The sequence below is a fragment of the Corylus avellana genome, chromosome 5 (genome assembly GCF_965113065.1).
Source record: "Corylus avellana chromosome 5, dhCorAvel1.hap1.2, whole genome shotgun sequence".
Classification (NCBI taxonomy): domain Eukaryota; kingdom Viridiplantae; phylum Streptophyta; class Magnoliopsida; order Fagales; family Betulaceae; genus Corylus; species Corylus avellana.
Genome location: NC_142494.1, coordinates 4,221,135 through 4,237,886, shown reverse-complemented (window position 1 = coordinate 4,237,886; position 16,752 = coordinate 4,221,135). Strand labels below are relative to the sequence as shown.

Genomic DNA, 16,752 nt, shown 5'->3' with positions numbered 1-16,752 from the left:
GATGATTGAATATAATATTTTTCCCTGAGATATTCAATCACATTTTCCCGAGCAATTTAGACATCATAACGACATAAATTAAATTTTAATAACTAAAATTGACATAAACTAAGGATTAAAAAATTATACTTAACACTCCCACTTGATGTAGCTCCAAAGCTTTTAATTTCTAAAGCTTATTACTAATATATATATTTCTCACTCTCTAGAACTCTTAGTACGTGAGAGAGGGACATGAATTTCTGAGTGAAAATTAATACATGGCGTGGGCGATTTATAGGTGAAGTTTTGGGACATGGCTGGCATAAAACATAAAGGTTGATTGGTGGAAAACAAAACTTGATTGCCGTTATTTATTTTTTAAGCATGAACAGTGACTCAAGCGATGGAAAAATAATAATTTACTGCAGCCTTTTTCTTTGTAGGCATGAAGTCTTGTGTGTGGAGAAATGCCTTTACGCCAGCTCATGAACTTGGAGCTTTCAAGAAGGTTTCGAAACCCATGCTGCACTATGCGTTCACCCATCTATAGCTTTTGAGAAATTTTTATCATTATTTTGAAGCTCTCACTCAAATTAATGAGCTTGAACATGCTGCACTAGGCGTTCACCCATCTATAGCTTTTGAGAAATTTTTATCATTATTTTAAAGTTCACTACATTGCACCCATTCAAATTAATGAGCTTGAAGGTTCTAGTGTCCATGTGAATGCAATTACATGTGTACCTACATGCTGTAGTAGGTGTGATATAATATAATATATTATAATATATTAAAAAATATATATAAATCTATTTCTTTATTGAATGGACTAAATTATTTGAGAAAAATAATTTGAAAAAAAAATGTTGGAATGTCTAGTATTATCTATATATATTTATTGCTTACATAAATGGTAAGAGTTATATATATATATATCTTTTTTTTTTAATTATATATATCTATAGCTTATCTCATTTAATTCCTTTAATCCTTTTATATTTTAAGTCTAATTAATTAAATCTTGAATTTCATAAAGCGAATCAGAGCCTAATTTGAACCAAATTAAACCGATAACATAAAATTAGATATCAAATATATTTTCCTAATATATTTGATTTAACTTAAGACCAAAATTTATATGAAAGCATTCTTAATAAATTTCTCAGGGTGTTACATGTTTTCTGCAATAATTTTCTCAAGTTGTTGAGAACATTTAATCAGGTTCCTGATGGAAATAATGTTTTTCTCCCTCCCTAGCTCATGTTGCGTTAAGCTTAATCGCCAAAGAAGTGTAGTTTCCCAACCACGTAGAAGAAGAGGCAAGAGGGACCTACCGATATTGCCCTCCTTCATGATCGTCTCAGAGCTCAACGAATCACAAGGGAATTCACGGCGGTCGGCTCATTACCATCGTAGCATTTGGGAACCCGATTTCATCGAGTCCTTAAGCACCCCCTACACTGTAAGTGATCCAATTACTGTTTCATTTTCTTTCTGTAGTCAGACGCCGCCTTCATAATATCCGTTTAAGCTTGTGTTGCAGTATGAGTTGTATGGTACTCGATTGGAGGAGTTGAAACGAAATGCTAAATGCTTGCTGAGTTCCAATAATAAAGACGCTGGTGTCCTTTTGAAGCTTGCTTCCACGATGCAGCGGTTGGGAGTTGCTTACCACTTTGAAAAGGAGATTGAAGAGGCTCTTGCTCTTTTGTATCCACATCTCACTACCAATCTTGACACCACTGCTTTGCAGTTTCGACTTTTAAGACAACATGGTTTTTCGATTACCTCAGGTGATGTCATAGTTTCACAAAACCAACCTATATGTTTTTCATTTTGTTTCTATGAAGCCTCTCTGAGTGATTTTGTCAAAACATGTAGCTGTGTTTGACAAATTCAGAAGCAGCGATGGGAGATTCATGAACAGTTTAAGCAGTGACATGGAGGGACTTTTGAGTTTGTATGAAGCCTCACACCTAGGAATGCATGGAGAGGATATTTTGGAAGAAGCCAAGGATTTCAGCATTAAAAACCTGAAACCATTGATGGGAAAATTGGACAGTAATTCAGCTAAGCAAGTGAAACAGTCACTGGAAATCACCCTGTATTGGAGGATACCAAGAGTTGAAGCTCGGAGCTTCATTGATTTCTATCAAATGGATATGGCAAAGAACTTGACTTTGCTTGAGCTGGCTAAGTTGGATTACAATTTAGTGCAGTACGTATATCAACAAGAACTTAAAGAGTTAGCAAGGTATAGTTTTTTCATCTCTCTCTCTCTCTCTCTCTCTCTCTCTCTATATATATATATAGGTTTGTTACTTTTTTCAACAAGATCTCCATCCTTCCTCCAAAAAGAGTACTATGGTATGGCTGGGTATTATGAAAAATCCTAAAGCGCCTTATCGAATTTGAACAGGTGACTTACCCCTTACCATGGCGTTACTCTACGACGGAGTTCAAAGGGCCCATTTTTTTTTTTTAATTAATTAATTTATTTATTTATTTAACTACTGAATAAGCCCTTAGCTAAGGACAAAAATTTGCTACAAATATATCTTATCCAGATAGTGAACCATTCAGGAGCTATAAATTCAATTTATCTAGTGTGTAAAGGATGGTAAGTAGGGGTAAGATAAAAAAAGGGTATATATATGTATATATGATGCTGGGCAGAACTAAGATTGTTCAGAGACCAGATTTACTAACAAGTTTCAGCCTAACAGTCCATGGAAGAAACAGGTTGTCGCTGCTCCGACCTAAGACCCGATGTGTTGAGAGAAGATTGTTGGGGTTATCCACACATCGGTTGTGGAAGGAGCTAGTGGTCAGTTTATAAATGCGAAGGAAAGCCTCACATCTTGAGCTAACTTTTGAGATTGAGAGAGGCCAAGACCACCCAACAAAAAGAGAATTTAGGAAGACAGAAAATAACAAATAGAGAAGAAAAAGATCATAGTTGCTCCAATTATGCAAACAACGAAATAACTCTAAAACATTAAAATTTAATTGATACTTCAAAATTAAATTATTCCATTGAGTGCATGTGTATCCCTTATATTGACTAAAAAATACTCATAATTTAAGAAGAGAAAAAAAAATCCTTATTGAAAAAAGAAAACATAATCTTAATAGAGAAGAAAAACTTAATCCTTAATGAAAAATGAAAACTAAAACACACATTCATAAATAATAAATCCATACTAATGTTCCTCTCCTGCATCTATATACTTTCATGGAAGACATGCAGAAAGATTGAAATCTTTGAAACTTGATTCATATATAGGTGGTGGAGAGACTTGGGTTTTAAAGATAAGCTAGCTTTTTCAAGGGACAGGATGATCGAGATCAATTATTTGTGGGCAATAGGGAGCATATTTGAGCCCCAGTTTTCCAAGTGCAGGATAGGCCTCACCAAATTTATATGCATATTATCAGCAATTGATGACATGTATGATATGTATGGATCGCTGGAGGAGCTTGAATGCTTCACTGATGCTGTGGATCGGTAAAAGCATAATTATCAAGTATACAAGTTTATTTTATTTTGTCCAAAACATCACTTGGATCATAAACATTGTTCCCTTCTCTTTTGTAATATATCTTGAACATGCAGATGGGAAATGGAGGCAATGGAGGATCTTCCAATGTACATGAAGATTTGCTATCTTGCCATACTTAACTTTGCTAATGAAGTGGTCTTTGATGTTCTCAAAGATCATGGGTTGAATACTTTCCCCTACCTTAAGGAAGCGGTAAGCCAAAAACAAAAAAACAAAAAACAAAATTGAAGTCAATTCTTCAATGCATGTCGTGGGGGTGTAATCAATATTGTTGTTTTCATGGCAGTGGGCAAATCTTTGTCGATCATATTTGGTAGAAAGACGATGGTTTTCCAGCGGATACACTCCGACTGTGGACGAGTACTTAGAAAAATGCATGGATTTCTGTGGGTGGTCCTTCAGCCATAGTCCATGCTTATGTTCTGCTTGGGTGCACCATATCTACAGATACACTTGATTGCTTAAAGCATGGCTCTGACCTTATATATTGGGCATCCCTCATAACTCGACTAAGTGATGATTTGGGGACTTGGGAGGTACGTTTGGTACAAATATTTGCAATTAAGCTAGCCAGAAGCTGTTAATTTGTTTGAGAATGGAAGAAGTACATATTGATTGTATCAATTGACCAATTAGTCTTATTTTATTTGATAATGGATGAAATCCATATTGATTAGATTGATTTTACTTTCTGTTTCTTAATTGTATTGGTAGGCTGAAAGCAAGAGAGGTGATGTAGTGAAATCCATCGAGTGCTACATGGTACAAGAAGGTGTATCCAAAGAAGAAGCTCAAGATCACATAAAGAGATTAATCAGCTATTCGTGGAAAAAGCTGAATGAAGAGAGTGCCAAAAGCTCCCTCCCAAAATCTGTCGTGAAGATATCATTAAACATGGCACGCACTGCTCAATGCATCTACCAACTTGGAGATGGAATTGGTACATCGACTGGGGTGATTAAAGATCATTTGACCTCGTTAATTGTCAAACCTATCCCTATTGATCGAATAAACTTAGTGTAGGGGATATGCGACTAGGAGTTTATCTTCTAGTAGGGGTAGGAGTTTATCTTCTAGTAGGGGTAGGAGTTCATCTACAAGTCTATGTCTTTGTATTTATCTTATTTATAGTTTGCGAGTGATTAATAAAACTAAGCAGAAACTAGTCTCAAATTCAGTGTTTGTAAAGGATATATAGAATCTTAAAGATTTAGGTTCCTTCTACGAATCTAAATCAGAAGATTTACCATATTTATTCGAGTCATGTTTCATAATGATATTTGGTTCATAAAGCATCTAATTTCTCATGCTGATGTGTAGGATAGCTTCGTCATTTCATAGTACATTTAAGCTTAATAAAGCACATAATCTCTCCCTATTACTCTCTCAGTGGGTTTCACTTCCCTCTCTCAATTCTCACTCTGCCTCTTTGATCAGACTCTGTCCTCTCTCTATCGTCACTCTCGCTCCCACCTGCTAGCCTGTTCTCCCAACGTCTCTGCTTCTCTCCCTCGCCCCCATTCTCTCTCTTTGGTTATGCTCTCTGTAGCTTCAAGAAACAATAAAAGAGTTAAGAAGTGGGAGGAAAAAATCATGTGTCGGTAGGGGTAATAAGGGAAGGAACTAGGAAGGAAAGAAAAAAATAATAATTGAGGGGGAGGGGTCTGTCGGCAAGCAAGGGAAAAGAGAAGAAACAAGATAATATATATATATATATATATATATATATATATATACAAATTAGTGGTGAATTTTTTTTATTTTTTATTTTTTATTTTTTTTATAATTTTTTAAGGGGTAGTGACGTTTTTACTGTTCACATGTCACCAAAAGGGTAACGTGTGAACAGTAAAAAGTCGCTACCCCCGTTTCTAGTCTACCAAATTTTTGTCATTTAAAAAATGTTACTACAAGCACGTCACTAACCTAGTAGTGACTTTTTTGGCCCAAAAAAGTCACTAATACGCAATCACAAAATCGTTAAATTTTTGTAGTGGGTATCCTACTAAACTGGAAAACACCGAAGCGTTTGGTAGATGGAAGGAAAATAGTTATATAAATTCATGATTTAGTAATTAAATTATAACAAAACCGATTTATGTAATGGGCCTTAAGTGAGAGTTCATAACATGGAATAATAAATGTAAATTTTCACTAATAGGATGTGTATTATCTCCGTTACTATGCCATATGAATATAGTTTATTTTAAAGAAAGCGTGAGGCATAGTTCCAATAACAATCACTGATATTTTGATGCAGGAAAATCATATTATATAAGTGTACTTTATTAATCATAGTTATCCTCCATATGGTCAATCCAAGCTCTTAATCCGTTTTTGGTTGGGTTGGAGTTGTCCTGAAGGACTTGTAATGGAATATTGGCGTCTTGGATCATACACATACTATCGTCCACTAACTTGCAACCCAACTGAGTTCGACCTCGGGTGACCCACGCTACTAATGATGTCCATCCATAATGACCACCAATCAAGCCTGGCTACGTTAGCCACGAAACTACCATTAGATCCAAGGTTAAATGTAAACAATAAACATCTTTTGACCATAAGGTCAAACCCCATATAATACGCTCATGGCTATTATACTGTACAAATGGGTGTAACATGTCGTACAATGCAAATATTGTTCATTTATTTAGAAAATCATAGTTAAACATATAAAGTAATAGGCTCAAAACATGTTATTGAAGAGTAATACTTGGTCACTCTTCTAGCATATCACATGTTCATTAAATCAGTTTTGCAAGTATTTACATATCTTTTTTGCTCATCCATAATTTTGGACATCTTGAACTCCCACTACTATGAAACATGTTGTAACATTATAAATGGTACCTCGAGAGTCTAATTTATGGACCTAAAAATCCTACTCAAGAGTTAGACACACTAAACCATTATTAAAAATCCTAATTATCCACTATGGGCACTGTCAAACGTTCGGTCTCAATATGAAATGTTCGGTCAATAAAGGACGGATTTGGCCGAACGTTGGACCAAATATCATGGAACGTTCATAAACATTGAAAAACAAGAGTAAAAAACTATTTACTTTAAGAAAGATAAATTATAGAGTTCTCATGGTATATATGCTTAAGACTCGTAGAAATCAAAGTAAATCACATATATCAACAAAAAGAAAAACAAGTTTAAGTTTCAAGGCTTAACATAACAAGGATGAGACTATACCGAAACCACATTTTTCTCTCTAGAATTTTCCTCTCTCAAGGTTTAAGGTGCTAGTGAACAAACATATTGTGACAGACCGCGCGTATATACGACAAGGCCAAACCCCCATGCATGTGAAATGAAAATTAGCAGTGTGGGACATAATATTTCTTTTTAATTAACGGTATTTCATATGAGACTAATAAATTAATCTGATCAATTTTATTTGAAATGAAAATGAACCATTTTTGTAGTTAAAATTTAATACTAAAAAAAAGAAAAAGAAATGGTACATGTTGGGTCCAACTCCAACTTGCTTTATAATAAGAAATGGTACATGCACATGATCCACCAGAGATTCTTTTATTGGACCAGCACCGACTTCTATAATTATTCAAATCTGAAAAGTGCAGAGGACTACAAGTCACAAATAAAATGTCAACCGATCCGAGAGAAGGATCACGGTGGTATCGGATGCTCTCCAAGTCACTCGATTGGAGCAATTTCATGGTTATTATTCATTATTCGTGTCGGTGTCTACTAAAATTTAAAATAGTAGACACCGACACGAATAATCTTAAACTCTAAACTCTAATTAAATTACTAAAGAAGATGTTTCGGTATAATCTTTTTAGTTTATAAGAGGCATCAAAACAATGTTGAACCAGATCCAAGGAGACCTAAACCCAAAAACAACGAAGACATGCAGGCCGTCCAAGGCGAGCAAACAACGCATATTTTTTTGAATCTTAGCAATTGATATTTCAATCGATCCTTCATCTAGATAATCTAGATATCTATATATAGACAATCTAGATATTTCAATTGATCCTTCAATCGTATTGTAATTGATTGAAGAAGTGCACGAGGATAATAAAAAATCCAAATAGTTCGATAAATTCTTCAATTGATTCATGTATGTTAATTGTATACTTACATTACATATATTATGTCAATCATATATAAGCTTATATACTATGTTAAGTGTATGCTTACATATAGTATAAGTAATGTTATGGACCATCTTTTTATCCTTTTTTAATCATTCTAAAGTTGATGTGGCTTTCAAAATCACAATTGGATCAAAATAAAAGTATGATTCATCTAAAATTTAATGATAATTTTAAATGCCACATCAACTTTAGGAGGATAAAAAGATGGTCCCTAACATTACTCATTGTTTAAAAGTTAATACTTACGAAATATTTTTATTATTATTTTTTGAAGTGGTATTCCAAACTTTATAGATTATGAAACTGCTTGGATACAATATCATGCATACATTCTGGAAACTCATCTCTCCAAACCTTGTCCATCCCTAGTGTAAGAGCTAACCTAGCTAACTTGTGAGCAGCCCCGTTGGCCTCACGGTGGATATAGTGCACCGTACAGTCCTGGAACCGTTGAAGCATCTGCTGCGCGTCATGTAGAATCACTCCCGCTGGTTCCAACCCTCCCACTGCTTGGTTGAGTGCTTGAACAATCTGGAGTGCATCTCTTTCCAAAATAACTCTCCGTATACCAAATTCTGCGCAGAACTCAACTCCTCTTCTAGCTGCTATGGCCTTGGCCGTGCCTGGATCCTGGACGTAAGCCCTTGTCTTGCACAGCATTGCTATCGCCGCACCTCCATGATCTCTCATAATGAGACCGATGCCAATTCTCTTCCCTTTGCTTTCCACAGATGCATCCCAGTTAACTTTAATGATTCCCCTAGGTGGCTTTCACCACGATTCGACAATGGATCTCCTGGGACTGGGCCGACGATTGTGGACTTGCTCTTTAGCTTTTTTGAAAGCCTCCACCTGATCAGTTGCTGTGCATAAGACTAACTTTGCACTAGAGAATTTCCCACCAAAAACCACTGTGTTCCGCCCTTGCCAAATCTCCCGTGCAACAAACATTACCCGTTGTATGTCTTCATCGTTTAAACGTTCTAGCAACTTCTCCAAAATACTCATGAAGTTAGTGATGTCACTAGAGCATTTATGTATCCTGTTGGAACATTCAGACCATACATCTCAAGCTGATGGACAGCTCCAAAGGATGTGTCCTGACATCTCCACCTCCAAATTGCAGATCTGACACAAAGGATCAGTTGTAACATGTTTCTTGAACATCTTTTCCTTGGTTGGCAAGATATCACTACAAGCCTTCCAAAGGAACATTTTGGTAACGCTCGGACCTTTAATATTCCATATAGCCTTCCACAAAGGCTTGTTGCTATCCCTGTTTGAGTAGCTCCCATTGTCGATTTCAAACCTATCCTTGGCTAAATGATATTTGCTCCTCATTGTGTCTTCACCATTCTTGGTGCACGACCAAACCAGTTTATCCTCACCTCTGCAAAGACACATTGCCATGCTACAAATGAGTCCTGCTTCCTCAGCCATGAAAATCTCATGGACTAAGTTCATGTTCCACCAGTTGATATCAATATCCAACAACTCACTCACTTTAGTCTCCTGATCAAGAATTTTGATTGGGGACTGAATGTAACCGCCAGTAGATGTAGGGGCCCATTTGTCAGACCAAATGCTTACTTTGCATTCCATACGCTCCGCCATACATAAGATGGTTGTCTTCCAAGATTTGTTTCCAAAAAGCTGCCTTGAGGATAATATTTCTCCTTGAGGATCTTAGCTGCAAGCCCTTCTGGATTTTGAATCAATCTCCAGCCTTGTTTTGCTAAGAGAGCCATATTAAACCATTCCAAGTCTCTATACCCCAAGCCTCCCCTCTCCTTTGCCCGTCCTAACTTGGTCCAACTCATCCATGCAATACGACTGTCATCTTGCTTATGACCTCACCAAAACTTGGACATTAGCAAATTGATTTCCCAACAAAGACTTTTTGGCAATTGGAATACACTCATAGTGTATGTGGGTATGACCTAAATTACCGCCTTCACTGGAACCTCTTTACCTCCTTGGGATAGGAAATTCTCCTTCCATCCATTTATACGCTCCGAAATCCTCCCTTTGATACCAGCAAATGCACTTGCGCGAGATTTTCCTATGATGGCCGGCAAAGCCAAGTACTTTTCATAGTTGGTGGTTACACTCACCCTGGACAAGGAGGCAATGAATTGCTTAGCTTTCTCCTTGGTATTCCTGCTAAAAAAATGGTCGTCTTGTCTCAGTTCAATTTTTGACCAGAGGCTTTCTCATATTTGTCAAGTATGGCCTGCACATATGCCCATTCCGAAACACTAGCCATGCAAAACAACAAATTATCATCCGCAAAAAAGAGGTGGTTAATTTTAGTCCCTCCATTGGCAATAGGTAGTCCTGTAATTTTACCTTCTCGTTCTGCCATATTAAGAAGGGTGCTCAATCCTTCGGCACACATAATAAACAGGTAAGGTGAGAGAGGGTCCCCTTGTCTAATCCCACGTGAAGGGCGGATGTGCCCATATGGTTGCCCATTAATGAGCATAGAGTAAGATACAGTGCGTACACGTACCATTATAAGGGACACCCACCTCTCGTCAAACCTAAGTCTCCGCATAATTGCCTCTAAAAAATCCTATTCCACCCTGTCATAAGCCTTGCTCATATCCAGCTTTAAAGTCATATACCCTTTCCCACCTTTTAAGCATGCATTCATGGTGTGCAACGCCTCAAAGACCACACTGGTGTTGTCACTAATAAGACGCCTATGTATGAATGCACTCTGGTGAGGGGAAATTATGGAAGACAAGACTTTCTTCATTCTATTGGCCAACATTTTCACAATCAGCTTGCGTAAGTATGGTTAGAAATGACCCCAAAATGTTTTCGCTAATTGATGGTTATTACTAGTGAGGATATTTGGGTCATTGCTAATTCTTTAATTGCGAAACCAACCCCAATGATCGGACATCCTCGTTTGGCCTTTGGGTGGTTTCGGCCACCCCTTATGGGCGCTCTATAGGTGGTTTTGGCCACCCCCATTTAGTCATTGCGGGTGGCCGAACTACCCAAAGCCTTTGGCCCAAACTATCCATACGAGGTGGCTGAAACGACCCACAAGCCAAATGGGGCTGGCTCAGCCACCCCCAAGTCCCTTGATTGTTTTCGGCCACCCCCATTTCGCCATTGGAGGTGAGCCACGCATGGCAAAATGGGAGTGGTCGAAAACAACCAAGGGCCTTGGGGCTCGAGCCATCCCCTTGGCAAAGATGGGGGCCATTTTGGCGTACCTAGATTTTTTTTTCTTTTTATTTTTTTGGGTTAATTTTTTATAATTTTATAAATTTTAAATAATATTAATGTTAAAATAACTAGAGAATATTGGGATGAACTGAATACTGTATTTTTGTGTGTATTGAACTGTATACAAGATGACCTATTTATAGTTAAATAAGACCAGATAAAATAGGAAATACAATCAAGAGTTTATTGACAATATTACATAATCAAATCAATATATTTATACAGGGAAATATAGATCAATCAGCAGATACAGTGAATATCAGAATATATGTAGAATATAATATGAATATATTCTAACATTAATTAATAAAGCATATGGCACAAGTGTTAGTTGTTGATTAATTTGATATGACACACCGTTAAAATATTGGACAGAACATGGATGGAAAGACTATCTTCATTTATTGGATGTACAGGTATCATCCACATACAATACTTTTGAAAGTGAGGCAACCATTTGAGAATGGGCTTTTCCACTGGTACTATAAAGATGGTTAACCACTAAACCCTAAATTATTCGCTTTTGGTTTCCGATATGAGCAACCCTTGATTATTATTATTATTATTATTATTATTATTTAATTTATTTTTTTTAAGTTTGATCAAACAATTGATGAGCACTTCCATATCACCCCAATAAGATGAGAGTGGAGTATGTAGCATTACTCTCTTAATATATTAATTTTCTAAATAAATGATATTAAAATAAATAATTAAAGGCAACAAAATTGACATAACATTATTAGGTATCATATATTTATAAAATCAACGATGAGGTACCAAGAAGTTGATATAAGATAATTGGATTATGAATAGTTATCTTCCTGCAGGACCAAAGCCTTTTTAGTCTGGACCAAACCATTAAGCTTACATATCTAATTCAGCAAATTTTTCTTCATTTTAGCTAAAAGATTACATTTTCTTATTTTAGTCTTTTAGATACTCACTTTTACAAAGCACCTACATATCTCACTCTATATTTTAGCTATTTACTTTCAGTATTTCATTTACAATATTCTTTTTTCAAATCATCTATATTCTAAAGTAATGTGCATGTCTTATTAGAGTATTCACATTTTGCTTAGCAAATTTACTTCATATTTTAGCTAAAAGATAACATTTTTCTATTTTAGTTACTCAGTTTTTTAAAATATCTGCATCTGATTTTATATTTTAACTATCAACTTTCATTATTATTTTAAAATATGATTTTCAATGGTCCCCCAAATGGGTAACTCAATTGGCTATGGACCACGTCTTATGAAGCGGATGTCACTAGTTCGAATCTCCTCTCCCTCTTCCCTTGTGTGGATATGTTAAAAAAAAAAAATTATTTTCATGAAAACCTCTATCTTTATTGATAGGGATTAAAAAAAAAAAAAAAAAACCTTTGTTTTTACATTAATTTGGTGAATGAAGATTGAGCATAGTAGCATATTGCCAAACGATTCTTCAAATTGCGCGATCAGTGGATGTACGTAGCTCTCTTTGCTCCTATTTTAGCTGTCCTGCTAACTAAAATTGACAATGGTTTCCTCTAAACTTTCAATTGAGACAACGTTTCTATCAAACTACTAAAAATTATCAATGTCCTTCCAATGATGAAAATAATTATACCCTTAATAATATAAAATTATATTTTATTTTATTTTTTATAAACTAAAACTATTTTTTTTTAAATAAAAATTTGGGTGTGGAATTTTAAAAAAGATTTTTTTAAAAAAAATTTATTGATATATTTTTGTTTTATTGAAAAAAAAAAAAATCTCTTTGGTGTGTTTGGTAATTCTTTTTGTTAAGAGTATTTTCGAGTATTTTATTTAAGAGGTAATAAAAATAGTTAATGTGATAGAAAAATAAAATAAAATGTTGACTTTTGTAGAAAATAGTGAAAACGGTCATTTTGAAAAGACTTTTTTTTTTTTTTTTGGGGGAGGGGGGGGGGGGGACATATCTTGGGATCACGATCCCTTCCTATTATTGGGAGAATTAGAGATTATTCAATTTTCAATCTTAGCCATCTATTTTTATCCAACCGTCCATTCAATACCACATGTCCCACTTAAATTAAATAATAAAATATTAATTAATTTTAAAAATAAAAAAAAATAAAAAAAATAGAAAGTCAAATAAAAAAACGGAGGTGGCCGACCACCCCATAGCTATGGGGTGGTTAGCCACCCCAGTTGAGTCTAGGAGTGGCCTTTGGGGGGGGTCCGGCCACCCCCAAAGACCAAAAAAATTTCAATTTTTTTTTTTATTTGGCCCTTGGAGGTGGTTCGGCCACTCCCAATGGCCAAATAAAAAAAAAAGGTTGAAATTTGTTTGGCTTTGGGGTGGCCGGACCACCACCCCCAAGTACCTAGGGAAGCCACCCCAGATTTTGAGGCGGCCGAAGCCACCCTAGACCAGACCATCCCAATTTTTTTTACTTGATTTTAACTTTTTGTTATTTTAATTTTTTTTAAAAAGTGAATTAATATTTTATTATTTAATTTAAATAGAATACATGGTATTGTATGGCTATTGAATAAAAATAAAAGGCCAAGATTAAAAATTGGAAATCCCCCTGTATTGGAGGATGCAAAGAGTTGAAGCACGGAACTTTATTGATGTCTATCAAAAGGATACTGCAAAGAACTTGACTTTGCTTGAGCTGGCTAAGTTAGATTACAATCTAGTGCAATCCATATATCATCGAGAGCTTCAGGAGTTAGCAAGGTAAACCTCTTACTTTGATCCATATTCTTCAATGGAAGACTTGCGAAAAGATTGACATGTTTGAGTTTGATTCATATATATATATATATATATATATATATATATATATACACAGGTGGTGGAGAGACTTGGGTTTTAAAGATAAGCTACCCTTCTCAAGGGACAAGTTGATGGAGAATTATTTGTGGGCGACGGGGATCATTTTCGAGGCGCAATTTTCCAAGTGCAGGATAGGCATCACCAAATTTGTATGCATATTATTAGCTATTGATGACATGTATGATATATATGGATCGCTGGATGGGCTTGAATCCTTCACTGATGCTGTGGATCGGTATAAAGACTAAACAAACATCAATAATTATCAACGCTACTATTGTTTATTTTTATTTTGTCCAAACCGGATCATCACTTAGATTACAAATATTGTAACTTTTTTCTTGTCTGTCCTTTTCTAATATTTTGAGCAGATGGGACACATGAAAGCCATGGAGGATCTTCCCCAACATATGAAGATCTGCTATGTTGCCATGCTTAACTATGTTAATGAAGTCGTCTTTGATGTCAACAAAGATCAGGACTTGGATACTTTCCCCTAGCTACATTAAGGAAGCGGTAAGAAAATTGAAGTGAATTCTTGAATTAATGGGGTGTACGTAGATTTGATTAATGCTGTTTAACTCTACCAGCCAAAAAAAAAAAAAACCTTCACTTAACACGTGATATTTCAATTTGTTTTGCAATCATATCTTCAAACTTGAAAAATTTTCTATGATGGGTGGTAAAGTTTAAAAACTTTGCAATATTACAACTCTGTCAGAATTTTTTTGTTAAAAAACAAAAAACAAAAAAAAAAAAGAAGAAAAATTTAAAGGGCACCCGACCCACGGCCAAGAAAAGTTGGTCACCGGCCTTGGCGAGCCGTAGGTCAACAGACCCACAACCAAAGCCAAGCGGCCCAAGCCACATGCATGTTTTGCAAAACCAACGTGTTTTTTTTTTTTTTTTCTCAGTTTTAGTTTTAGTTTTACATAAATATAAGTACATTTTACTTTTTTACCGGCTGATTTAACCTCAAAGATTTTTAAATATATAGGAGTGACATTACAAAGTTTTTAAAATAAATAACCTGACATTGTAATTTTAAAATATTAATGATATGATTACAAAAATACATAAATATAAGAGGTAAGTGAAGTTTTCTCATTTCTAATGGCGATATCTAATTGGCATTAATTAGTTTTTCAATGCAGTGGTCAAATCTTTGTAGATCACATTTAATAGAAGCGCGGTGGTTTTCCAGTGGATACACTCCAACTGTGGACAAGTACTTAGAAAATTCATTGATTTCTGTGGGTGGTCCTGCAGCCATTGTCCATGCTTATGTTTTGCTTGGGTGCACCATATCAAAAGATGCACTTAATTGCTTCAAGCATGATTCTGAGCCAATATATTGGGCCTCCCTCATAACTCGACTAAGCGATTTGGGGACTTCGGGGGTGCAAATTTTTGCAATTAAGCAACAAAGGTTGAAAATGGAAGACGTATATATATACCAATTAGATTGATATGACCTTTTACTCTACTTTCTGTTTCTTCTATTGGTAGGCTTAAAGCAAGAGAGGTGATGTGGCAAAATTCAGAGTGCTACATGGAACAAGAAAGTGTATCCAAAGAGGAAGCTCAAGATCACATAAAGATTATAATCTGATATTCATGGACAAAGCTGAATGAGGAGAGTGCCAAAAGTTCCTTCCCAAAATCCGTTGTGAAGATGTCAATAAACATGGCTCGCACTGCTCAATGCGTCTACCAACATGGAGATGGTCTTGGGACATCAACTGGGGTGATTAAAGATCATTTGACATCGTTAATTGTTAAACCTATCCCTATTGAACAAACTTAGTGTGACAAGATCCACCATGTTTGTGTAAGCAATTAATGTTCATGTTGAAAAAAAACATAAATATAAAAATAATGGACTTCTTTGGTATCTACCCTTTTCTTAAGAATGCACAAACTATGATCTTTTGAGTGTTTTAGACTTCCTATTGATGATTCCTCACTCAAGTTGGATCATGTCATATAAAGCAATTTCATTATTTTCGTCTTTTACAATCACGCTTTTAAAAGTTTTATTATTTACATTATCTTGTTTAATCAACATATATTTTCACAAAGTAGAGTTCACAATAATTCAAAATGTATTTTACGAAATTTGTAAACATGCACGTTTGATATATAAAATAATTATGTTATGTAGAAAGAAAGTAATAACATGCATTTGTGAGGCTTGGGTCATACGACACTTCCTCAAGTAATAACATACATTTTACTCACTTGGGTCCTTCAACACTTCCTCAAAGTCCTCATAAGTCTCTACAACCTCGAAATATAAGAAAAGTCCCATCTTTAATTCTAATTCCAAGCTAAAACAAACCATAAATCTTAATATATTCAAAATAGACTTTCTGCCTAACCATCTAACGTTCGGACAATGAGTATCAAAAGTTTATGCACGACATCAAACATTCGGACATTGAAGGTCGAATGTTTAGTGCCGGGTAGAAAATCCATTTTGAACCAAAAATCTACCAAACTAGTTCTAGGCAAGTTCTGGTCTTAACAAGATCCCTAATGGAGTCCTAAGCCATAATAACACATCCATGCAAAAAGAACTACATCAAACATCATTAACACTCTAAACCATCATGAAGCTAGTATTAACACCAACAACACAATTACAAGCTTAAAAACCTATGAGTTAAGCTATGAAAAACACGTAGACAGTAACAACAATATAAGGAATGAGTTAAGTTAAGAAAGTTACCTCCTTGAAACCAAAAACAACCAAGAACTCTCATTCTTTTCCAAAGCTCTCACACACACTCACACAAAACGTAACACTAAAGGGCAGAAATAAGCTAAAGGGTCAAAGAGGGTGTGGTATTTATAGGTTAGAAAAAACAAAGGATAAGAATGAGCTGATTTACACAATACTGCTAGGTGTGAAACATTCGGGAATCGAGTGTACCTTGAAATATTCGGTGTACTGTTGTTCCAACGGTCTTAGGGTTTTAGATTGGACATTCAGTATATAACAAAAT

At 35.4% G+C, this 16,752-nt stretch overlaps 2 pseudogenes across 1 annotated transcript; both read left to right on the top strand.

The window, feature by feature from the left end:
* The first annotated feature begins 1,210 nt into the window (after positions 1–1,210).
* LOC132182942 (putative terpene synthase 9) lies at positions 1,211–4,611 on the top strand (annotated as a pseudogene). The gene is made up of 7 exons (XR_015912094.1): positions 1,211–1,444; positions 1,526–1,775; positions 1,864–2,236; positions 3,269–3,490; positions 3,599–3,737; positions 3,832–4,081; positions 4,260–4,611. The product of XR_015912094.1 is annotated as a putative terpene synthase 9 (transcript).
* Positions 4,612–13,478: 8,867 nt separating this feature from the next.
* LOC132181648 (putative terpene synthase 9) lies at positions 13,479–15,551 on the top strand (annotated as a pseudogene).
* The last annotated feature ends 1,201 nt before the right edge of the window (positions 15,552–16,752 follow it).